Source organism: Tachypleus tridentatus, unplaced genomic scaffold (assembly GCF_004210375.1).
Source record: "Tachypleus tridentatus isolate NWPU-2018 unplaced genomic scaffold, ASM421037v1 Hic_cluster_1, whole genome shotgun sequence".
NCBI lineage: Eukaryota > Metazoa > Arthropoda > Merostomata > Xiphosura > Limulidae > Tachypleus > Tachypleus tridentatus.
The window spans coordinates 25,486,187-25,513,678 of record NW_027467777.1 but is presented as its reverse complement, the minus strand read 5'-3'; the positions used below and the strand labels follow the sequence as shown (position 1 = coordinate 25,513,678).

The 27,492-nt window shown below is 33.9% G+C and overlaps 1 long non-coding RNA gene across 2 annotated transcripts in view; it reads right to left on the bottom strand.

The window, feature by feature from the left end:
• Positions 1–11,316: 11,316 nt before the first annotated feature.
• Positions 11,317–27,492, bottom strand: part of LOC143241890 (uncharacterized) — a 153,565-nt gene continuing 137,389 nt past the window's right edge. For both annotated transcript variants that reach the window (XR_013022322.1, XR_013022328.1), the window contains exon 4: positions 11,317–11,635. This is a non-coding gene — a long non-coding RNA (uncharacterized LOC143241890). The remainder of the gene's footprint in view (positions 11,636–27,492) is intronic.

Genomic DNA, 27,492 nt, shown 5'->3' with positions numbered 1-27,492 from the left:
AAAAAAACTAGTTATGTACAAATATTTCAGCCAAAGAGTTCGAAACACTGTCAAGAATCGACTTTAAAGAAGAGAATGATTTTGAAACATACAAAAAAGTTGAGGACTACTGCACACAGTTCAGTGAGCCACTTTTACTCACTAGCTTCCTTTCTCTGACATTAAAATTTATCCATCACGTTACGGATTTACTATTATACATTTATTTAAGTTTAATAAACGTAACGCGTACATTTGTAAATGTGTATTGCGCATGTCCCAACTGTTTCTAAATATTTAGAAGATTTTTCGAGCATAAGAATCAACAATGTATGACGTGTAATAATCAGTGATTCATTGTATTGTTGTCTACCGAACTTTCTAGAAACTATGAGCTATAAAAGCTATCGCAAAAAACGCGGGAAAAAAAATAGTATGTTGATTGGTGGAGTATAAATCAACAATTGTTGTCTACCGAACTTTCTAGAAACTATGAGCTATAAAGCTATCGCAAAACGCGGGAAAAAAATAGTATGTTGTTTGGTCGCTAGAGTCAGTACACTATAAGCTTCGTAAGTTGTAATGGGATTAACGTCGTAAAATCACAGAATTGTACCAGGAATATTTATAGATTCTCGAACATTACAATCCGCTTTAACATAAGTGAATTAACTTATGACGTTAGTACCTTTAGAGGACATTAAATATCTTCGTCGGTAAAAGTTACCTTGTAAGTGGTGCAAGGACAGCTAAGAATAAAGGGCAAGTTAACTTGAGCAAGGTATAACAACATCAAGTCAGAATTAATTCGCTAATCGTGGACCTGGATCATCGATACAATATTCAATTCTGAACCAAAGAGAGACTAAATTATTTGTGAGTTTGTAAAATTTATATAAATAAATCATTTATTTGTAACAACCATTATCATAAATTCGTAATGATGTTTGTTTGTTTTAGAATTTCGCACAAAGCTACCCGAGGGCTATCTGTGCTAGCCGTCCCTAATTTTGTAGTGTAAGACCAGAGGGAAGGCAGCTAGTCGTCATCCACTCACCGCCAACTCTTGGGCTACTCTTTTTACCAACGAATAGTGGGATTGATCGTACCATTATAACGCCCCGCATGGCTGAAAGGGTAGCATGTTTGGCACAACGAGGATGCGAACCCGCGATCCTCAGATTACGAGTCGCACGCCTTAACACGCTTGGCCATGCCGAGTCTAATGTTGTTTGTGTATTAAAGTTTTAAGGTTTTGTATTTGATATATTTTTATTGCAGAAAGGCTAAAAAAATGAATTAGTTGATCCAGTATTACAAAATCTCTTATGAAAGTAGTCCACAAAGTCCATGGAGGTATTATTTTGAAAGACATCTTTTTTTGTGATGTTGTGATAATGAATGATAACTCAAAGTAGAAGACTGAGAGTTAACCTCCAGGTTAAAATGCAAATGAACAAATATTAATAAAACAAATTATCTATTAAAAAATTATGACTTTAGTGTGCAACAGTCTTGTAATGTTTAGTAAAAAAATCTACCAAGTTGTGTGAATATACACTTAATATATTAGAAGTTGCCATTATGAAACATTTACCATGGAACAATAATCTTATATCTATATATTAAAAGTTACAAGTTTAGATTATAATGTTGTTTTAATGAGATTCCTTGACTGTTTTCAGATTATCTTTTTAGAGTTACCTATACACAAATTAACTTTCACCTTGTGCAGTCCAAATTATGTGTACATGTAATTTTTCATGTATCAAAACATATTTCCAACTTCTGCAGTGTTCATTTTGTGATATACTGTTAACAAGATATTAATAATTTCACACATATAGACAGAAGTACTGAATCAGTTTGTTTTGTTTCTTTCAGGAAAATCTTCTCTTAGATGAAGAACAGAACTTGAAACAAACAGATTCATATATCTGGTTTATTATATTTGAATATTATAGAAAATTTGAATATTAGTAAGAAAATAAACATTTTATTAATATTGTAAAAACTTCTAAGTATCAAACATTGTACTGTCAGTACAAATATTTAATACTAAATATTAAGTTATTTGTTAGACCTCAACCATGAAGCAAGAACATCATAATTCATGGTTTAATTACAAGTATTAAACTAACAAGATTAAAATAATAAAACTTTAGAAAAATGGTTCTGTAAGTATTATAGACAATATATGTTATTCATTTACTCAGATTATTGTTAATGTAGTATCACTACCACTGGGATTCTTAACCAACCTAATTCAAATTATCTTAAGTCTTACTCTTACTTAGTGGCCCTGCATGGCCAGATGGGTTAAGGCCCGCATAATCTGAGGGTCGTGGGTTCGAATCCCCGTAGCACCAAACATTCTCGCCCCTTTGAGCCGTGGGGTCGTTATGAGGTTACAGTCAATCTCACTATTCGTTGGTGAAAGATAAGCCCAAGGTTGGTGGTGATCACTAGTTGCCTTCCCTCTAGTCTTACACTGCTAAAGTAGGGCGACGAGCGCATAGCCCTCGAGTAGCTTAGCGCGAAATTCAAAACAAACAAACTCTTAATGATTACTACATTTTTATCACATTATTACAACTTCCTTCGCGCATTATTACTAATAACTTACAATATGTACATTCACAACTTAAAATTATAATTAAATCTAAGCCTGGTTACAAGAGGCCTACATATACATAACAAGTTGGTGTGTCACTTAAGTTTCCAGATAGCTAAATTTGGCTCGAAATCGAATAAGACATCCAATTTCATTCAGTTCGAATCGGATTCTGAGTTATAATCTATATTTTCTTCAAAGTTTAAGTGTTAAATATGTCCGCATAATGAAGATATTCTAGTAATAGCAGATTAATAATATATTATTGTGGTGATTTATAAAAAATAATTAACAAGAATCAAATGATTAACGCTAATTACAAATTTCAATGACTACACTTACAAATAAACCTTGTTACTAAGCTTTCAATTACTACATTCGTTCGTTCGCTCTAAGTGGGTATTTGGGTATTGATGTGAAATACCCAGAAAGGTCAGATGCCTCTTCCTCCTTCCCGAACGTTGATGACGTTCAGGGTTTGTTAGTTGTTATAGCTTTGGGCTAGGCCGATAGAGTGTAACACCGTACTCGGGCCCGCTTCAGGACACAGTCCATGCATGGACACGAAAAGAAATTTTTTAAATATTTTTTCTTTTTTTTTTGTTTGATTTTCATTTCAATATATTTTTTTTTATATGTTACTTTTCTCCATAGAGAAAACGATACTACTATTAGTCGTAACAATAAAATAAAATAAATTAATATAATAAAAATATAAGAGAATTATAAAAGAAAATTATGAAACAATAATGGAAAACAATAATTAAGTGTCTTGTGCGTAGGACCCCCAGTGGCTCAGCGGTATTTCTGCGGACTTACACGCTAAAATCCGGGTTTCGATACCCGTGGTGGGCAGAGCACAGATAGCTCATTGTGTAGCTTTGTGCTTAATTCAAAACAACAACAACAACTAGTGCGTAGTGGTCAGCTTGTGTAACATTCCTTAAATACATGTTAAAAGGGGAGAGGTATTTAAGACTATTTACATCATGTACGTGGTATCTGTCGAGATCACACATTAAGTTATTCTTAGGTCAATCTTATTATGGCCTAGCGCGTTAAGGCGTGCGACTTGTAATCTGAGGGTCGCGGGTTCGCGCCAAACATGCTCGCCCTCCCAGCCGTGGGGGCATTATAATTGTACGGTCAATCCCACTATTCGTTGGTAAAAGAGTAGCCCAAGAGTTGGCGGTGGGTGGTGATGACTAGCTGCCTTCCCTCTAGTCTTACACTACTAAATTAGGGACGGCTAGCACTGATAGCCCTCGAGTAACTTTGTGCGAAATTCAAAAAAGCAAACAAATTTCTTATTTGTGTGTAGATGAAAACAGAAATTTTAAGCTAGAGTGGGCGGAATATTTTACATTCACCGTTAAAGGAGGTAAATCTTTATATATTACCTGCAACGTGTTACTCAGTCATTACAAAGCCAGTAACTTGAAACAACACTGTGAAAAAATCACAAAAACGTATCGTCTGATTATCCACCTAAATCATAATTACAGATAAAACAAGTTAACTGTGTTAAAATCATCAATAAATAGCCAGCAGACACTGTTTACAATGTTCAGTAAGGAAGTTGATACAACGACTGAAGCTAGTTCTGTTATATCATGGAATATTTCTCGTACTAAACGCCCATATTATCATGGTGAATTTGTTAACAAGAATATCGCTGAAGTTACTGCAGTGTCACTTTCAAATAACACAAAACTTCAGTGATTAACAGCACAACCAGTAGCTTCACGCCACACTAAAGAGAGACGTATCTCCCAGATCAGCACTGAAGTCGCACGCAAAATGATTTAAAGAATTCTCTTGCATTCAGCTTAGCCCTTGACGAATCTACAGACATACAAGACAACTCACAACTGGCGGTATTTATTCGTTATGTTTCCTCTGATGTAACTGTGAAAGAAATGTTGTACTTTCTGGCTCCAAAAAAACAACTCGTGGTGTTGACATTAAATATGCGTTTGACAGAACAAATACTGATATTCCACTGGGTAAACTCGTCAGTGTGCAACAGATGTAGCACCTGCAATGGTGGGGAAAAATGAAGGATTAATTGCACTTATGAAAAGTGATCCCAGCTTTACAGAGTTTCTCCTTGTTCACTGTATTATTCATTGTGAACATCTGGCAGCCAGGTACTTCAAGCATGATATATTGCTTGATTTCTAACCAATACAAACTGAGAAAGACAACAATAAAATGTAAGCATAATATTATTGAATATTTGCATATAGTAACTAAGGAGACGAAATCTTAAAGTAAGAATCGAACTGTGCGAAGAAAGAACTAAATTTTATAGTCAAAAGTTTCTCACCTTGCATTTCATGGGTACTTCGACCAGTAGAATACAATTTGTAGGTACAACATTTACAAACAAAATTTCCAAAGGTAATAAAATTGTAATTAAAATGTGTAAAATATAGACTATTTTTTATTATATGGTTCAAAGTTTCGCACATTTTCAGGTTCAGTAAACACTACTTTTACAGACAGTGGTTCCCAACCAAATAACATATTTGTAATTAAAATGTTGGTTCAAAGTTTCATGTAGAAACCGGTTTATGCAAATTTTAGTTTGTTGTAATATTTTTTCTTTTCAAATGTTTCGTTTTTGTTTATATATCATTACAACTAATTATAAAATTTGTTTTGACCACCTTCACCTTTATTCTTAAATAAATAATTACTGTTAGGTGTGCGAGAACATATTAAAATTTTTTTAGAGGTGCGGGCCATAAAAAGGTTGGGAACCATTGTTGTAGGATCTGAGGTCGCAGGTGTTCAGTGCTACTGCTCATCCATTTTATGTCTGTCGAATTTCGCAGCATATGTGTATGAAGGTGTTATTTGTGCACTTGCTCATAAAATTTACTGTTCTCTTGTTATAAAGTTGTCAAGTTTTGAATGTGGTGTTAAATTTATCTTAGTTTAGACAATAACACAAATGCAGTAGGCCTAACTACGTATTTGCCTACAAAACTACACTATTTCGGCTACCGTACGTTACTGTATAATGTACACATGCATTTTACTATTTATTCATTAATGTTTACATTTTTGTTGTGTTTCTTAAAACATAGAAAGTAAATGAGAAATACGTTAATTTCAAGGGCTCCATGAATTATAGTTTAACACTCCTACGAAAATTGGGGCCTAATAGGCCCCAGAGCAACTTGAAAGGTTATTAATATTAGGCTAATAATTTTGTATTTAAATGAAATTGCCATTAACTGACCCTATCCCTTTATATTTTAAGGAGCAATAATATTTTGACTTTTCAGACATTTGCGAAATAATATTTAAATTTTTTTTAAAACATCCACTAAGGGTATTTTGGGGCCTATTAGGCCCCAGATCAAAAAACATAAAAATGACTTTATTTATTTCCTGAATAATTCTAGAACAGGCCTGGGCAACCGAAAAAAGCAAATTATAGTAAAATATATTAATTTTACAACTTCTTTTCAAAAATGGATATTTAGGATAATAACTCTACTCCAACAATAATTTTAGACGGTCCTGATTATTGCCTAGTTTGCCCACGCCTGTTCTAGAACATTCTAGAAACTTTACAGAAGTATTTAGAATATTCTAGAAGAATCTACAAATCCTATATATACAGGAGCTGAAATCTTCAAACCGTGTCAAAAATGATATCTCTTGATAAGCTGTACATTTACTGACAAAACCATCCGACGATGAAAGTGAACATGATAATTTCGAAGACTACTCTGAAAGTTGTGATGATGATCCTTCTGAAGCCGAAAATGATGAACAACTCGCTCCGTACCCTTCTGAAAGTGAAGAAAGTAATCAAGAAGATCTTACTACGATGCCAGTGAACGAACTTTTGTCCAAAGATAAGAATTTTAGTTATTCAACAACACCTTCAAGGATCAACAGGAGAACCGCAGCTCTCAATATATTCAATGGGAACCCAGGCATTACAAGGCAAGCTGCTCCAAGAGTCTCTACACCATTCGAAACATTCAAAATTTTCATTTCTGATAATATGATGGAACAGATCATTCACTCAACAAACACCGTCATGAAAGAACCAATTTTGAAGAAGACCTCTGGAAATGGATCGCAGCTAATCTTTTCCTTGGAATAAGCAAATCCAAAAATGCATCGATAGACGAAATGTTTTCAACCGAATTCGGTTTGCCATTTTGCGAAAACTGATTACACAAGACAAATTTTAAAAAATGTGCTCAAAATCAGATTTGACATCCACTCTCAAAGAAATAGAGAAATCAAAGATGCCGCCATCTCTGGAGTCTGGAATTTTTTCATTGAAAATTGCAAAAACAGTTACAACCCAAGCGAATACCTGACAGTGGATGAACAACTATGTAACGGAAATCAAGAACCTTCCTGCCTCCTGAAATAAATGCAAAATCTAGAGAGTTATCACCAAAGTTTTTCTACCATGACGACATCACTCTTCTCAGGCACTCAGACAAACCAGGAAAATATGTGCTACTACTGAGTTCTCAGCATCAGTCTGGTGAAGTAGAAGAGAATGGAAAGCCCGAAATCGTCAATCTTTACAATGCAACGAAGGCAGGTGTCGACCCTCTCGATCAACTGGTGAGATATTATACAACAAAGAGGCGATCAAAGCGCTGGTCAGTCTGCATATTCTATAACATTCTAGATCTTGCTGCGTACAATGCTTTCGTTCTATACTCGACAAAACATCCAGAATTTCTTCGTCAACATAAATCAAGAGCCAGAAGAGAATTTATACGGCAATTGGTGCTTGAAATCAAAGAAATTTACTGCAAAGATAATGACAAAACAACCTCATGTGAACCGCCTGCAAAGAGGGCAAAAAGAGGACGATGCCATTTGTGCGGCAGATCAAAAGATAGACAGTCGAAAATTGTTTGCTCAAATTGTAAAAAAAAATGTTTGTCAGAGCCATTCTAAAGTTGTTTGTAATGAATGTTGCTAAATCACTGTGTTTCTATTGGAAAAATATATGGGGCCTGATAGGCCCCAAAATCACTTTAGTGGATGTAAATATTTTTTTCGTAGGAGTGTTAAAACCACGAGTATCACCCAATCTTACAGTTTGTTTTATCACTGTTAGTAAACGTGTATACCTTTAAACTTTAAATGCTTGTTTCTTAGCAGAATCTATTTGTTTACTTTAATATAATCTTAAAATATTTGTGGTTCTCTCTATTTTTATATTTTATATAATACACGCATATAGTGAATATAAATAAATATATATAAAGGTTAAAGTCGTATGTACAGAATAAATCTACAGACGATAAAAAACTTGTCACATTTAAGATCTTACACCGACAAATCATCATACACGTGATCGCGAAAAAAACCTTTTATTTATAATCTAGGTACAATTTCTTTATTAGATTTAAAGGATAAAATTTCGTTTTCATCACTCAACTTTGAATATCTTCTGAGTTTTCCCATTGCTACCGCTCACTTATCAGTTTTATTTTTGTATCATTTCCTTCTCTTTGGCGTACGTCATTTCATAACAACAATTGATTCAAGAGTATAGTTACACTTGAAACCAATACAAACTGTGAAGAAAGGCAACAATAAAGTTAAACCACAAAATTACTGAGTATTTGCATATAGTAACTATGGAGACCAGACATTAAAATAAAAGCCGACTTTGAGAAGAAATAACAAAATTTTATAGCAAAACATTACCAACCTCACATTCCACGGATATTTCGACCAGTACAATTTGTTGGTTTAAAGTTTTGTATGAATACTTTTATTGTATATTTACATAAGATGATTCTAAAAATCTCAATCAACTTCTTGAAATAAGAAGCAAAAGTCAGACAAGTAACATTCACTTTACTCTGCAACCTGTGAGAGGCTTAGCAATTAGGGTTAACAAGTACTGGGCTGTTTTCGACAATGTCGTACTGAAAAATTTAGAAAAATTGGTCATTTTTAAGATAAAAATATTTTTTACAGTAATTAATGCAGTGGAAAACTGTTCTCATTGTGCGAAGCAAACATTATTTTGGTCTATTAAGTGTGTTATCGTTTATTTAAAAATTAACAGTTTTTAACTCCTTTCCTTAAAACTATATTTAGATATTACATCAATAAAGATATAATAAAACCTTCAGATTTAGTTCTAGTGAAAGTCGGGTTCTTGTTATGAGGACAGTACTTTAAAATTCTGTTCTTTGATAAACAAAGGTTTGTCGTACGTATCGTAGTTATTTTTATAATTGTCTGAATTTAGAATACCAAAGTGGGAATTTTTATAGATTGTTTTGTGTGGTGCCATTTAGTAGATAGTGAAACAATGTATTTGTTGTTTCGGTTACATAGATACAAATATGCACGCCATGTCCTTTAGATAATAGTTAAATTAGAAAATATAACGTAATTAATACTTTATATTGGATTTACTAAAATATATTTTTTCAGTATAAGATAATGCTGCTTTTGTTTTGTTTTGAATTAAGCACAACACAATGGCTATCTGTGCTCTGCCCACCACGGATATCGAAACCCGGATTTTAGCGTGTAAATCAGCAGACATACCGCTGAGCCACTGGGGTCGATAATTCTGCAATGGTTAATAGATAGCCTGTACCATGTTGCTGTATTATTAATTAACTGTGCTTTTAGTTCGTGATTTTAGTAAATTTAGGATAATTATATCTATATAACCCACAATAGCGACTTAATACACTGTGATGGTTTACTTGGTGTCGTCTCATTATCAGTCAAATGTCTACGATATTTTTCTTTCTAAGTTCTCTCAGGTATCTTTGAAATGTTTCGTTACGTTCGATGATAATGAATTAATAGGTATTAATAAGGATTTTAAATGTGCTTTTGTTGTAAAGAATAACCACCATTTTAATCAAGTAATTATTTTAGTTAAGAATAATAATGTTATTGTCGGACGATGTAACATAAATATTTTTATTTAACGACAGTTCTTTTAAAATATTTCTTCAGAGCTTAAACGGTAAGGACGAACATTAGGGATAAAATCACAAGAAGTAGAAAAGGCAAAGTTCTTTATTTTCGTCATAAAAATGTTACTCAATCGATAAAGAGTTATTTTATCTTTCATAAGAAGGTCCTTCAGGTGTCTGTATTGTGATTTGAAAGTGTAAACTAAATTAGGTACGTAGAGTCTACGTGGTGGAAGAGAGAACTGAAGACCTTTAGCTAGCACTGATTTACACTGATTATTTATGTTATAATTACACAGGTTAACAATCTGGTCGTCAGGATGAAGCTAGGAATGAATGTTGTTAGTCAGTCAATTCATCCTCAAATTTTGGACATGTTCACACTGAACAATTTGTCTTCGTTCTATTAGTTCCACTTGTTCAGTACATCGGTGTAATCAACACTGGTATCAACGATTCTATGGTTAGTACAGAACACTTTGAACTTTTTCAGTGAAATTTATGTTCTGTTGATGCTTTGTTTGAAATTCTTGATCCAACTCCACAAAACATGCTCACCCTTTATGATATGTGTGGGGGGAGGGAGAACATTGTTAGGGTCAGTCTCAATATTCGTTTGTGAAAGAGTGGTTAGTGGATGGTGATGACTAGGTACCTCTATTCTTTCACTGCTAAATTTCGGACGACTAGTGTAGATAGCCCTCGTGTAGCTTCAGCCCAATGTAAAACAAAGCAATAGTCTCTTCAGACAAATCTGATAATCTAACGACTTTGAACATTTCGGTTTGGTTCTTTAAAGTGGAGAAACTTTGGATTCACGTTTCGAACAATGTTTCTGAACGAAAGCAAATTTCAAGGTTGATGATTAATATTATAACTATATTGAAGATGAAGAAATAGATTCATACAACAGAAGGGAACAGAGACAAAGTTTTCAATATTTTGCAGATTCAGTATTTAAAGCAAAAAAATAAAAAATCTTGATGATGAGAAACCTACTTCAGATAAAAATGTTTATCAGAATGGCTGGTATGGGTACTAACACTGGTATTGTGTATCAGAATGTCTGGTATGGGTACTAACACTTGTATATGTGAATGTCTGGTATGGGTACTAACACATGTATTGTGTATCACAATGGCTGCTATGGGTACTGACACTTTTATTGAGGAGAGAAAAACGATTCGACCTTCCTAGGTCATCCTCAGGTTAAGAAAGAGAGAGTTTGCAAGTGGCCGTTGTCGGACACATGTCTTAGGGACGAGGGTATAAACGTATACGGGAGTAACAGATACGGAAAGTTATTCAACCATTGGTGTAATAGAACGTGGTTATTTTACTGTCAAAACAAGGGTAAACTGCTATCTGCAGTGTCGTGTATAGAAACAACATAAACCACGATAAGGTCTTCCCCCAATTTTAGTTAACCCATAGCTAGCAGAAAAGCCTAATTTAGACACTGAACTGCCCTCGCGGGCAGACTGAAATTTTTACTTGGGGCACTCAACCCTGTGACTAAGCATCGGGAATGCATTGTTTGTACTTACAAGACACTGCTGGACAGATCACAGCCAAAAGGAGCTTGCTTGATCGATGTTCACAGGTGTCCGCGACACACGCTTCAAAACCACAGTCGTAATATTTGTCTGTCCATTCTGTCATTGTTAATTTGTTATGTTGTTTAATAGTATTACTAACAAAGTAAGTTTTACTTTGCAGGTAACATGTTTACCAAACAAATGAAGACAACATGTACTACTCAGTGCACCTCTTTATTGAATCACTAAATGTCAGCACAAATATATATTATGTGTACTGAAAGTTTGCCAAATTTCATACAGATACACGAGTCGTATCGATACAGTCCTCTCGAGTTCTTCATGGTAAGTACTCGTATGTTACTCTTTTATCAAAACATTTTTAATATTTAGTGTTTGAATTAATTAAATACAGAAACAGACAAGGAAAGTTATTCAACCATTGATGAAACAAAACATGCTTATTGTACTGTCAAAACAAGGGCAAACTGCTGTCTGCAATGTCGTGTATGGAAGCGTCATAAACCACGAGAAGGTCTCCGCCCCTGGTACATCTGTAAAACATACATATCGTGTTGATTACTTTACTGATACCGCTCAACAACATGCATGCCTGGTTCACTAAATTACCCTGTACAACTGAACAACATAGATACCTGGTTCACTAAATTACCCTGTACAACTGAACAACAAATTACAGATACCTGGTTCACTAAATTACCCTGTACAACTGAACAACACAGATACCTGGTTCACTAAATTACCCTGTACAACTGAACAAAACAGATACCTGGTTCACTAAATTACCCTGTACAACTGAACAACACAGATACCTGGTTCACTAAATTACCTTGTACAACATCATACATGAACTACTTCACTGGTATATCTGAACAACATACAACATTAAATAACAATTATAAATCTGTACGAATAATTTTACTCAGATTTTCTTTGGACTTTATAATTTTGTAATATTTATTTAGTGTAAGTCACAAAGATGTGAGAAACCAAAGTCTGACGAGATTCCCCAGTATACAATTTACCTATTGTTTTTAACTTCTTATCCCAAATCCTATTATTGTATTTGTTATCTAATTCTCATTTCTTGACATAGTAAATACTCAAGCCTCGTTTTTCGTACAATTTTCTTAGAGGTTTACTTTTTACAGACTTTTATCTCACCCTTTTATGATGTTACAGAATTCGATATCAACACCAATCAGTGAAGACTGACTTTGAAACAGCTGTAGACAATATTTGTGATTGGACAGAGAACATTATGTACTACTTGTTTTATACATACTGTGAACAGTGGTGTCTGTCCATCAGTTCATCTGTCTCCTGTTTATAACGGCTTCACTTCTCATGTTGAGTGTGAAAAGCTATGGATGAAGTCAAAGTACAACATTAACTTTTAAATAACAGTAGAACAGGTATGAATAATGTTAACAACAAACAGGATATTCTACACTAACTTGTTATGAATTAATAACACTATGTATCAGAATGTAAAATGTGACATAACGGTTTGTTATTGTTAAATTGTTCTTAGCAGAACACTTACTATACAAACATAGAAAACCAAAACTCATGTAACACCCTTACTCTAGAGTATCACACAATCTTACAATTAGTCTTTAGTCACTGCTACACGAGGGCTATTTGCGCTAGTCGGCCATAATGTAGCAGAAAGACCAGATGGAAGTCAAGTAGTCATCGCTACCAACCGCCAAGTCTTGGTCTACTATTTTGTACTATTTGTTAGTGTATAACTCATCATATACAAACATGGATCACCATTAGGTTCCTCGACTCAAATCACTACAAGTTGATGTATATATAAATAATTTACGTAGGTTCTCATACATTTTCTCGCTTAATTTACTATGATAACTGTATTTATATATACACATATATATGTATGTACATAGATGTAGACGGACGGGAATTTAAATAGAAATGTTGATTGTTATTTTTTTAGGGTAACACTGTCTTCTCAGTCAACGTTGTACGAATGTTGATGACAAAGCTACGTATGGACAATTCCTCAGAAACTGCGCATGTCAGGTAGATATTAGTGGTTGTCTGATTTAATAACAAGCTCAGCGATGGTAAAAACTATTTTAAAATTTGAAGAAAAATAAGCATATGAGTATCTAGAAAACTATGGGAAAATATCAGTATATTTAGTGAAGTATTTGTTGTATTTTTTACTTTATAAGTAATTCTATCTTTCTAAAAGTAGTGACATAGAAATTCAAAAATGTTCTGGTGTTTGTCCTGTTTGGCATTGTTTAGGTTTTATTGATTACTTCAATTACCACTCCTCAACATATTTCACATCTGAACATTGATAATAAAACTGTAAACAGTTTCAGGTTTGTTTTGTTTTCTTTTAATCAATAGCTTAACCTTTTAATGTACTTCTATACATCAGAATTCCCAGATGTTAAGTGATTTATAGAACTGTGTATTCTTAAAAAAACACATTAACTCATTACAATAAAATTTATATCAGGCTGTGACTGTTATACAAGATTAAATATTAAAATAAATAGATAGAGCTTAAAGGATTTACCGGAGTTTTCAAAATCTATAAAATAAAAATTAGTCGTAGAATCACTAGAAACAAAAGTCCACGAAACGTATTAGGGATTTTATTGGAAAGAAATGTAAACAGCTTTCCAAAGGAAAATAAATGTCAGAAGAGAATAAATAACTGTTTTTATAGGAAAGTCATCAAAGCGACTGCGCTTCTTTTCCGTTTACTCGGAATCACTTATCTTCTGCATCAGTCCTCATGACGATACTCACCAGAGGGAGTACATGGTAACTAACGCCTTGTTGTAGTCCTCCAAGTAAGTATTTCAAGTCTGATTTTATATGAACGGGGAAAACAGAAAAATGTGGGTGTGGTTCTTACTGGCCATAAATCTGTTATTTTCACATCGCTTCCAAGTCCTTGACAGTGCTGGATATTAAACCTTACGGTCCGTCCAGTTACTATTATTTCTGTATCTTACACAGTTAGGACTGGCATGGCCTAGCGCGTTAAGGCGTGTGCTTCGTAATCTGAGGGTCGCGGGGTCGCGCCAAACATGCTCGCCCTCCCAGCCGTGGGGGCGTTATAATGTGACGGTCAATCCCACTATTCGTTGGTAAAAGAGTAGCCCAAGAGTTGGCGGTGGGTGGTGATGACTAGCTGCCTTCCCTCTAGTCTTACACTGCTAAATTAGGGACGGCTAGCACAGATAGCCCTCGAGTAGCTTTGTGCGAAATTCCAAAACAAACAAACAAAAATCTTACACAGTTCGTAAGTTTGTGTGTGTGTTTTCTTACAGCAAAGCCACATCGGGCTGTCTGCTGAGCCCGCTGAGGGCAATAGAATCCATGAATTTAGCGTTGTAAATTCTAGACTTACCGCTGTACCAGCGGGGGGGGGGAGTTTGAAAACTGTCTGACAGAATATTTATTAATCATTTCTCTAATATGTCAATGTATGTATAACCACAACTATCTGGCTATAATTCCTAAGCCTCCTGAACTAACTAAAAGAACAACAGTGGGAAATTATCATTACTTAAACTTAAGTCAAATTATTTACCGACAAACTAACTCAGTGTAACATCTGAACTGGTCATCACCAACCACTGCCTAATCTTGGGCTACTCCTTTACTAACGAATAGTGTTATTGAAGGTCACATAATGACACCTCAACGGCTGAAAGAGCGGCCACGTATAGTAACTAAGGAGACAAGATATTAAAATGAGAACCGAACTGTGCGAAGAAAAAACAAAATTTTATGGAAGAAAGTTTCTAACACTGCATTTCATGGGTACTTCGTCCAGCACAATTTGTAGGTATAACGTTTTCTATAAATATTTTAATTGTATATTCCCATGGAAACATTTTATACATCTGAATTAAATTCTTGAAATAAGAAACAAAAGTTAGACAATTAGTAAGTAACATTCACTTTACTCCACAACCAGTGAGAAGCCTAGTAATTAATGTTAGCAAATACTTGTCTGTTTTCAATAACGTCGTGTTGAAAAGTTTAGAAAAATTGAACATTTTCTATAAAAAAAGAGAGAATCTTTTTACGACACGTACTGCATGGGAAAGGTTTTCGGACTGTTCTAATATACACTATATTTTATTATCTGTTAAATGTGGTACCGTTTATTGAAAAAATAAGCTTTAAACTCCATTTCTTAAAACTGTATCTATAAATTATATCAATAAAAAAAGATATAATCAAATCTTCAGGTTTAGTCCTAGTGAAGGTAGGGCTCTTGTTATACGAAGAGTATTTAATATTCATTTCTATGGAAAAACAAACGCTTGTTGTTTGTATCATAGTTACTTTTAAAATTATCCGAATTTAGAATGCTAAAGTGAGAATTTTGTATAGTTTTTCTTTATAGAGACATTTGATAAATAGTGACACACAGTATTTATTATTTCGGTCAAATAGACACAGATATGCACGTCATGTCGTTTATGTAATAGTGAGATTAGAAAATATAACTTAATTGTTTATATTGGATTTACCTAAAATATATATCCTGAATGTTATATAATGCTGCATTTGTTAATATGTAGCGTAAAATATCTTACATATTCCACATTCACTATTTAAAGCAAAACAAAAATAATACATTATTTCTACCTAAATAACTAAAATACATTGTTGAAATAACAATTATTTAATCAAAACTAAAATATATCGAAAGTTAATTACTAAAAATAAAAAAAAATCTTCATATATTAAATGGAACGATTTTAATGAAGACTACATGATATTTGGTGTTGGTTAAAGTTGTTTGATGTAGATGGTTTCTTTAAGTACGAATTCCAGATCAGTATCATCCCTACAAAGAATATTTATATTTTATCGTTCGTGTCCTGTTTCTTCACTATGTTAGCGTATAAACGAAAACCATGTGTCACCGAACATTTCTGTGTGTTTTCATGAACAATCCTGTATTTTATTAGTTCTTACTACTAGATGGCGTTCGGCTTTCTCAGTACATCAGATCATGCAGTTTTCTTGGGTAATTATATGGACAAGCCTTGAACAAAGATAAATTTGGATGTCTTTAGTCAGAAGAATTTCCTTCTGTATGATATGGGGTTAAACTTAATCTGGAACTAAAACATAATTTGTGAGTTATAAAAGCGGTTACCTATCACCATATTGATCTGTATTTTTTATCCTATTTTTAACTTAACTGTTTTTTTTATCCAACACCAACTTGTAAGCACCTTTCACATGTTGTGTGCACACCCACATATCATATTTTAAACTTTAAGTAAAACATAATTATAAATGTATACTAACAGTTTTATTCATAAATACTTTAGACTTTATAATTATGAATCATTCATTCAGTGTATGTCAAGAATTAAAACCAATCCAGACTTTCATGTTTGTTTAAATGTGAACGAGTTTCTCCAGTAGACAACCTACCTATTGATTTTTGACTCCAAATCCTATGATTGTAGTTGTTAACTAATTATCATTTCTTCACATACTAATTACTCATGTCTTGTTTTTCGTACAATTTTCTTAGTGGTTTACTTACTGCAATCTTTTTATCTTACCTTTTTATGATATTACAGAATTTGACCTGAACAACGACCACGACTTGTGAGTAACTTTCAGATGTAGAGTGCACACGTTTATATTAAATATTAAACTGTAAGCAAGAAATAATTCTAAGTCTGTATGAACAGTTTTACTCAGAAATACTTTGTAATTTATAATTTTGTGACATCCATTCAGTGTTAAGTCACAAAAAAAAAAAGGAAATCCAATCCAGATTGGACAGAGAACGTTATCTACTACGTTTTATACAACATACTGTGAACCGTGGTGTCCGTTCATCTGTCTCCTGTTTATGTTGAGAATGAAAAGCTACACCAACGTGTTATGAATTAATAACACTGTGATTCACACATCAACATGTGACGTAACGGTATGTTATTGTTGAGTGGTTCTTAACATGACTCAATCATTACTTCTTGTAGTTGTTGGTATAAGGAATATAGGTTCAGAAAGTTTGATTAATAACAACAAAATATACCAATCATTCAAATTAATATAGAATTTTGTCTAATGAACAATTAATTTTATGTTTAAGGACATTAAAGTCATTTGTTGAAACACAACACGCAAAGAGATAAAGAGAACTTTAAAACGGATTGTTTGAAAAATTCTGTTTCGTATTCTATCTGAGATGTTTACCCACTTTAGGTTCCAGTTACATACAGATAATTTGAACACATTTAATCCTAGCATTTCGTTACCATTACATAACAAATACTATGCTTTATATATTTTAATATAATTCATTCCCCATATGGTACAGCACTTATTGTACAGAGTTACAACGTTAAAATCATGGTTTAAATTATTCTCAGTTAACAGATAGCCAGATATGGCTTTACTACAGAAATAACACACACATAATATAATTTACTTTTATTTAATGTTATACTTGGAAAAATGTTTATTTCACAATATATTTTTCAACAAATTATTGACTAATATTTTTATTCAGATATTTTGTACTCGATATAAAGTTAATAGTCGTGATTATATTTAAATATTGATTTCAGATATTATTACATTATTATTTGTCATGTAAAATGTTGAGTTTTGTTTACATAGTTGTATTCATAGTTAATGGTTTGTTTTGATTTACAGAATTCTACCAAATATACTGCAGCATAATTATCTGAGATAACTTGAAATTACTGGTTCAAGTGTTAATGGAAACTATAAGAAGAAACGAAGGAGAAAAGATATTTCTGTTTGTCTGCCACATTAATTGGTTGAATTCAGAGTATTAGAAATGTTTGATTGGCAGACACAAACTTTATTTTGGAAGGACAATGTAATAAGATTCGCAAAATGTTTTGTTAGGCATCGTTTTGAAAAATATTTAAAACTATATACTCATAGAAGATTATACCAGATTATTGTACATAGTCTAAAATATCTAGTTTCATACTATTTTCGATAGAATATCTTTTTGTTCTCACATAACAGCTATTATTGTTCAGTGCAGCCTTCAATATGCAAAATATTTTTGGTTCCACTAGCCTTGAAATTCTCATCTACCGCACGTTTCAACAATGGTTCATCTGCGTTGTAGCATGTAAATAAACAAGCACAACGCTTCACTGAAACATACTCTACTATCAAAGCTGGAAGCTGGCTTCCTATTTACTGTAGAACACAGTCTTCAAAGTTGACAGAAAAGAAGTACCAGAAGTGTGAGGAGAGTAAAGTATCAATGGGAAATATATTTTCAGTGTAAGAAAACATCAACTTTGACACGATATCTTACCTAAAAATAACAGGAATCACATTGAGAAGCTCATATTGACTTGGTGGAGGAACCTAGATGAGCAGTCCTCGGAAAGTGTCCACAAGATGCCCTCGGGTGTGACTTCTCTTCTTGGAGGAACGCACTTGTGGGATAACGTGTAAATAACTAGGTACACTCTTTTTCCTATCTTGAAAGTACGGGTCACGACGCTGGGTGTAAAATGACATTTTTAACTGTAGATATCCGGGCTGATCCACCTTCTTTCCCATGTTGGGGAGGGACATCTTAGCAGATACAGTACATATAAAGTTGTCCATCTTTTTTTCCCATGGTAGAGTGGGTACATCTTAGTAAACACAATACATATAAATTAGTCCACCTTCTTTCCCATGGTAGAGTGGGGAGCATCATAGTAAACACAATACATATAAATTAGTCCACCTTCTTTCCCATCTTAGTAAACACAATACATATAAATTAGTCCACCTTCTTTCCCAGATAGACTGGGGAGCATCACAGTAAACACAATACATATAAATTAGTCCACCTTCTTTCCCATGGTAGAGTGGGGAGCATCTTAGTAAACACAATACATATAAATTAGTCCACCTTCTTTCCCATGGTAGAGTGGGGAGCATCTTAGTAAACACAATACATATAAATTAGTCCACCTTCTTTCCCATGGTAGAGTGGGGAGCATCTTAGTAAACACAATACATATAAATTAGTCCACCTTCTTTCCCATGGTAGAGTGGGGAGTATCTTAGTAAACACAATACATATAAATTAGTCCACCTTCTTTCCCATGGTAGAGTGGGGAGTATCTTAGTAAACACAATACATATAAATTAGTCCACCTTCTTTCCCATGGTAGAGTGGGGAGCATCTTAGTAAACACAATACATATAAATTAGTCCACCTTCTTTCCCATGGTAGAGTGGGGAGCATCATAGTAAACACAATACATATAAATTAGTCCACCTTCTTTCCCATGGTAGAGTGGGGAGCCTTAGTAAACACAATACATATAAATTAGTCCACCTTCTTTCCCATGGTAGAGTGGTGAGCATCTTAGTAAACACAATACATATAAATTAGTCCACCTTCTTTCTCATGGTAGATGGTAGTAAACACAATGGGGAGCATCTTTCTTCAGTAAACACAATACATATAAATTAGTCCACCTTCTTTCCCATGATAGACTGGTGAGCATCAGTAAACACAATACATATAAATTAGTCCACCTTCTTTCTCATGGTAGAGTGGGGAGCATCTCAGTAAACACAATACATATAATCAGTGTTGTCGAGAAACCCACTTGTAGAGAAATATATATGCAAAACGGCTCGTTTGGGTTGAGAAGATATTTTACATAGAAGAGCGAACAACGTTTCGACCTTCTTCGGTCATCGTCAGGTTCACAAAGAAAGAGGTAACTGACCGGAAGCTGACCACATGTTTCAAAGGGGTTGTGTAACTGAAAGTTGGAATGTAGAGGGCGGTGTTAGATGTTTGAATATATAATTTTATTTATTTTATTATATTAATATAGGTATAAAGGCGTTCCTTTATATTGGTTTATTTTGGGTTTTAGTTGTTGTATAAGTAAGGCTTCTTTAATTTTGCGTTTGTTTATGTTTGTTTCTTTATTTAGTATTTGAGTGTTTTCTATGGTTATGTTGTGTTTATTTGACTTGCAGTGTTCGAAAACGTGTGAAGGTGACTTTTTATGTTCTTTGAATCTGGTTTCCATTTTTCTACTTGTTTCTCCAATATAGAAGTTGTGGCAGTTATCACATTGTATTTTATAAATAATGTTGGTGTGGTGTTTGTCAGTGTAGTTTTTACATAGTATAGACCTCAGTTTTGTGCCTGGTTTTTAAATAAATTTGGTATTAACTGGAATGTCGTATTTTGTTACTAGTTTTTTGCCAAATGTTGGTTATTTGTTTGCTGATGTCAGGAATATATGGTATACAGCAGTATATGGTTTCGTGATTTTTTGATTCGTGAGATGTGTTTACTTTAGTTGGTTGATTTTGCTGTCTAGGTGTTTGCGTATAATGTTTTCTACGGTTTGTGGAGGAAACTTATTGATGTTGATGAAGTATTGTTTTATTTTGTCTGATTCATCGTTAATTTTATCTGGTGAGCATCGGTTTTGGCTGTGTTTATTTGGTTTTTTTTAGTATGTTGAGTTTTTATTTTGTTTCATGTGCTGAGTCCCAAGGAATGTATAGTCCAGTATGGGTGATTTTTCGGTGGATTTCTGTTTTGAATTGTGTGTCGGTTCTTGTAATTTTGAGGTTAAGAAATGATATTTGATTGCTTTCTTCCTGTTCTATACTATACTAAAAAAAACTACACTGACAAACACCACAAAACGTTATTTATAAAATACAATGTGATAACTGCCACGACTTCTATATTGGAGAAGCAATTAGAAAAATGGAAACCAGATTAAAAGAACATAAAAGTCACCTTCACTCGTTTTCGAACACTGCAAGTCAAATAAACACAACATAACCATAGAAAACACACAAATACTAAATAAAGAAACAAACATAAAGAAACGCAAAATTAAAGAAGCCTTACTTATACAACAACGTAAACCCAAAATAAACCAATATAAAGGAACGCTTTTATACCTATATTAAATGTAATAAAATAAAATTATATTATATATTCAAACATCTAACACCGCCCACTACATTCCGACACCCAGTTACACAACCCCTTTCAAAGATGTGGTCAGCTTTCGGTCAGTTACCTCTTTCTTCATGAACCTGACGATGACAGAAGAAGGTCGAAACGTTGTTCGCTCTTCTATGTAAAATATTTTCTCAACCCAAACGAGCCGTTTTTGCATATATATTACAATTCATATAAATTAGTCCACCTTTTCTTAGAGTGGGGAGCATCTTAGTAAACCCATGGTAGAGTGGGGAGCATCTTAGTAAACACAATACATATAAATTAGTCCACCTTCTTTCCCATGGTAGAGTGGGGAGCATCTTAGTAAACACAATACATATAAATTAGTCCACCTTCTTTCCCATGGTAGAGTGGGGCATCTTAGCATACTTAAATTAGTCCACCTTCTTTCCCATGGTAGAGTGGGGAGCATCTTAGTAAACACAATACATATAAATTAGTCCACCTTCTTTCCCATGTAGAGTGGGGAGTATCTTAGTAAACACAATACATATAAATTAGTCCACCTTCTTTCCCATGGTAGAGTGGGGAGCATCTTAGTAAACACAATACATATAAATTAGTTTACTTTCTTTCCCATGGTAGAGTGGGGAGCATCTTAGTAAACACAATATATATAAATTAGTCCACCTTCTTTCCCATGATTGGGTGGGGAGCATTCTTCTCAACGCGATACATCTAAACGGGTTCACCTCTTTTCCTATGATAGGGTGGGAAACATCCGAGCTAAAACATTACATCTAAAGTGGTCCACCCTCTTTCCCATGATTGGGTGGGGGGCATCCTAGCCAATACAATACATCTAAACTGGTCCACCTCCTTTCCATACCAGATCTCCAAAGAACCAGCCTGCAGGAGATGGTATGAATGGAGTTTCTCGGCCGACTGGTATATTCATTGGCTGCTACAGCTCCTTCTGAAACAAGATAAACCTTTTAACACAGTTAAGATGTCTTCTCTGTTCGTTTGCCTTAGAGATTTTTCTCTTTAAGACAATTGCCATCTTGGCTCATGAGATTTCTCATAGTTCAGCATGTGTCTTCCAACAATCTTAGAAACACTAACTTCCTATTTTCTCGTTCTCTCTGTGGTATTTAAAATTTGTTTTGTAGATTTACTAGTTTTTAATAACAGAGATTTGCTTTGTTTCTCGAATTACATTTTTTTTCTATTTATTAACGTAGAAGTCCATATCACTATTTCTCTATCCTTTGTGAGAGAAGAATGTTTACACATAAGTGAAATTTCAACAGTGGCGAGGAGATGAAAGTTACGTATTGATGACGTGACAGCCACTTTTCATATATTAGTGAACACCATTATGTAGTCTGTAACTTTATTCACATCTATTTGACGTGACAGCCACTTTTCATATATTAGTGAACACCATCATGTAGTCTGTAACTTCATTCACATCTATTTGACGTGACAGCCACTTTTCATATATTAGTGAACACCATTATGTAGTCTGTAACTTTATTCACATCTATTTGACATGACAGCCACTTTTCATATATTAGTGAACACCATTATGTAGCCTGCAACTTTATTCACATATATTTGACACTCTTTCATCCCTTCGATGTCAATAGGAAATTCAGCAGAAGGTCAGCTTGTTTGTTTACGTTCATGTACTTCTAAGGCTATGTGAACTTCCGACTGAGGACAGTATTCGACCATCCTTTCATTATGTGGGCTTAATTTCTCATGTATATTCCATTCCAGGTCTTTTTCCCTCTTTCACAATCCCGTTTGTATAAATCTAATCCTGATGTATTATTTGTTTTCATCAGTTACTTACATCTGCATACATACTGATTTCTTTTTACACCAACTACATTTCCAGGACTATATGTCTGGTCCTCGTAGTCTTACTGATTCACTGATTAAGAATTATAGTTATTTTTACATGCACTATCTAGATTCACAAACTGTGGTATAAATTTTGAATTTTGGAAAGCTGACCCATTTATTCAGTTCAACTACCCAGTACACAATTACCCTGTCTTTTCCTGAACCTTCTTTGTTTGCCTTCTTGCACTTTACGTCTTCATTTCATGTCAGAAGTACTTCATAGAGATGCTGTTCCCTTTGGAATGATTCTTGTTCCATTCTGTTTTCTGCTGTGGCTTGTTCTATACAATGTTTCTTCCTCTGGTCCCACATGTCAAATAATGGATGGATTACAACCATTCTTACACATAGGATTTCTCTCCAGTTCTTTTTTCTCTCTAACGATCAGTTCTAAACCTGTTCAATTTCATCCACTTTGAAATCTATTCTGTTTTCTTTAGGTGTGAAGAAATTTACCAATCATCTTACAAGGTTTTACTTGATGTCCTTAAAAAGACACGAAGGGATTTAGTTATTAATCTGTGCAAAGTTTTCATTTAGAAAAGTTCTCTTCACTTCGTTGGATCATTATTCCATATTCAGGTCTATATTACAAACGCCTTTCTTCCTATTCCCATCACAGAGTTCTCTAGATGCTTCCTTTTCTTCATCCACTGATGTTATAATTTATTGTTTCAAACACTACATTGTGTCCTATAATTTCAGTCACGTGGTCAAAGCGTGTACTCTACATCTCCGTTGACTTGGTCTGTGGTTTCGTTATTACATGCAAGATAGCCTTCTGTTTTCATACTCATGGAAAGAGTCCTCCAGTTATATCTTTGATGGTAGAAACCCGTTTTAGATGAATTGACAAAATGTTCAAATCCTTACTCACTCCAACCCAATACTTTATCCTCTTGACCCAACCATTTTCACTGTTTCCTACTGTGCTCGAGAAACTCGTTGTGGCTAGATAATCTATTACCACTGTTTTGGTTCCTTCACTTTGAATCGTACCAAACCCACACCTCTCAGAAATGTTATGTTTACTGGTTGTGATACATCATTGAACAACAATCTCATCTTAAACATATGTACCAGCATAAGCAATTCTTACACATCAGTGTACCCGACCTCTGTTCTGTTCATTGGACATGTTTGTATTCCTTACCACTGCTAGTGAATTGTTTGATTATGATCCATTCTGATAAATTCGTGGTGATTTTTTACATCAATTATAGAGCAGGTATCAGATCTTTAATTCCTTTTTAAAACACTCGACCGTCATGATTCGGCATCCATCCAATGGATTTGCTGTATAGATTCTCATGTATTTGAAGCGATTAATTTGAAAACAGATCATTTGTATCATGATCTGCCTATCAAATAGCCGCTTCACTCACAAGTTTTCTGATGCGTATGTGTTCATTTGGGTAATTACGACTTATTTTCTCTTTAATAATGAAATTTCATGAGTGGAGCAGTATAGAGGGAGCTATTAAACAATAACATCATTATTCATTAATAAGAATCACGTGAGTTCAGATTGAAGTTGCCTAAAAACTAGTGTCATGCAGATACTCAAGGCAGATGTTCACAGAAGATATAATCTCTGTGTGAAATGGTAAGTATCTAATGGAAACACATTTTCATGTAAGAAAATGTTAACTTTTTCCAAAACCAGATGTCTTCTGAACTAACCAGTTGGAGATAATAAAATGGGGGTTCCAATCTTCATCTCTACATTTGACACAATAGTTTTATGATGTGTTAAAATTTTTCCTTCTTGTTTTTACTTTAACGTTTTTCATGCTGTTTATTACTTTTTATTTTCTACAGTTATTAAGTAACTAGTTTCAAAATTCACTCCATTTAAACACGAATCTTAAATTTCGTGTTACTGTTCATACACTTTTCACCTGGGATATTTTTCAACACATTTCTCAATCGGTCTGAATTTTCTTTCTTTTCGTTTAGATTGATGCAGTCTTAATCTGTCTACTAGTGAAGTAATTTCTTTACTGGAGGTAATAGCAGTAATGGAAGTCCTTATGCCTTTGAGTCACACTCACTTTCACATCTGTTACTGAGTATAACAGAATCAATGGAACCTGGTATCCATTACTCAATACCAATAAGATCCTACAGTGTGTTCTTTCCATACCCAAATGTTCTGATTGTTATCTAATCAGTGAAATACTCAACCTCTGTACACATTTACCACCCATCTCAGAAAGAACAGTCATAACTTTTTGGTCTCCAATACCACATCGTTTTGTTTAGATAGTAAATTAATTCTATTTAGTTAGACCAAGTTACTTATATATGTTTCCTTCTCAAGGTTTTATACGTCACTCAGTCCACACCTGCATCTGTCCTTTTGATAACACATTTATGGCCAGCTCAAACTTAATTTCCAGTCCTTATCCTTCACAAAATACCCCCTCTTAGTACTTCCCCTTAAATATCACTCATTCATCAGACTCGGTGTTAAATTATCATTCCACTATCACCACTCTCCGGTTTCAAACGTGGCTTTTGGATTAACTGTACATGTAGCTTATTTACTTGTAATTTCTATGTATCATTTTTCCTATACTATACTACACTAGAGAATGTTATAACTGTACAATCTCCTGCTGGTTAGTTTGTGGTAAAACTGGTTTTAGAAAAGTACTGGACCAACCAAATAGTATTAGTTGGTTAAGACACCCTGTCATATCTTCTTCAAAAGGTTGATTCCCAGGTGGTCTGGTATAGAAAGGAAACAGACTGGTCTAGATGCACTGTGTTGGCTAGGCCATGGGAAAGGTGGACCAACCATCATATCTACAATTAAGGATGCCATCCTCTTTTGACACCCAGTTTAGTGAAACGTACTGTCAACATGGGCGAAGACTGTATCTGGTTATGAGCGTTGTCCCACATGTGTTTTCCTCTGGGTTGGGATGTTGCACTCCAATAGAGATGCATTTGGACACTTTCCGAAGGGTGCTCATCACTGTTTCCTCAACCAAGTCAGTGTGAGTTTAGGTAAGATATCGACTCACACTTCTGGTACTTCTTTTCTTGGAAGCGGCTGCGACAGTAGAAGTAGTCACGTTCCTGTTGAAACCTTGGGTAGGTGGAACTAGTGTCGGCAGAAACTGAACAGTAAAGCCATCTTATGAGAAGTGGTATCTATCGGAAATATATTTACGGTGTATGAGAAATATTAAGTTTTCATAAATTCACAATCAACGTACAATAACTTTTTCTTTAAAAATATAGACACTACAGATGTAAAGCAAAGCTGAAAATCGACATTACCAAAACTGTATTCAAATTTTATGTGTGTATTCTAGTGTATATATAAATAACTATAAATACACGTATTTATTAGTCCTTCTGTTTGTAAGTTCAAAAGTAGAATTATTTGACTTTCTTTATACAAAATATTTACCATCATAACTTATCAGAGTGTTTAACTTGTAAAGGCAGATCGCAGATATAATGACACATTTAAATGATATAACAGTAATATCTGATTCCATGTAGTCCAAAACATCAATTATGGTAAGGATATTGTTGAAACATGTTATTCAGAAGAGATTCAAAGAGACTACATCCACATGTTCAGATTATTTATTGATACGAATAATTTAAATCATGTATATGTTTTTGCAACAAAATTTTATCAAAACTGTTGGTATGTTGTATTAATAAAATTATAAAAACAAGAACTAAAGTCTGAATTATTTAAACAGTGAACAGACAGTTTGACATATTTTTATTGCATTGGTTCTTGACCAACATGAGGAATGCCTTTACATTTGTTAATTTCAAAACGAGTATGCACTGAAAATACAAAGTACCAACTAATTTACATTTTATCGTATCTTTTATAGTGCTACTATTATTAGATAGGCTTGTTTAAAAGATTCTAACAAACAATTTTAAATCTTCATAACATGTTCGATCCTACCTGATTCATTCAATACTAAATTATTATTTAACAGAAACTTATCAAGAAAACATTTCTATATTTACTGAAATATTAAAATTGTTCGTGTGTGATGATTTAACACGATCACATTTTATATGTTTAGTAGTATACACAGCGTTCAGAATGTTATAATAACTAAATCAACATCTTGAATATAAGGTTCCAGTGGTACAGTAGTAACATTATTTGTAATTAAGTTGTAACTTAGACTTTGTCATATTTGGGAAAGTATGTGACGGTCATGTAATCACATGGATTGTGAAGATGTGTTCACATGAAGGAGTTTTCAAGATGGAGATAGTCCTTAAACTTAGTTGAATTGAGAAACAAGGCAACATACATCAACATTTAAATATCTTTCACTTACACTATATTATTGGTATAACTTAATTAACACTATATTAGTCCTGTAGGGCCAGATGAGTAGTCGCTTGACTCCCAATTTGAGGGTGACGGGTTCGAATCCATATCCCACCAAACATGCTTGTTCTTTCAGCCAAGTGACGATCAATCCCACTATTCATGACTAG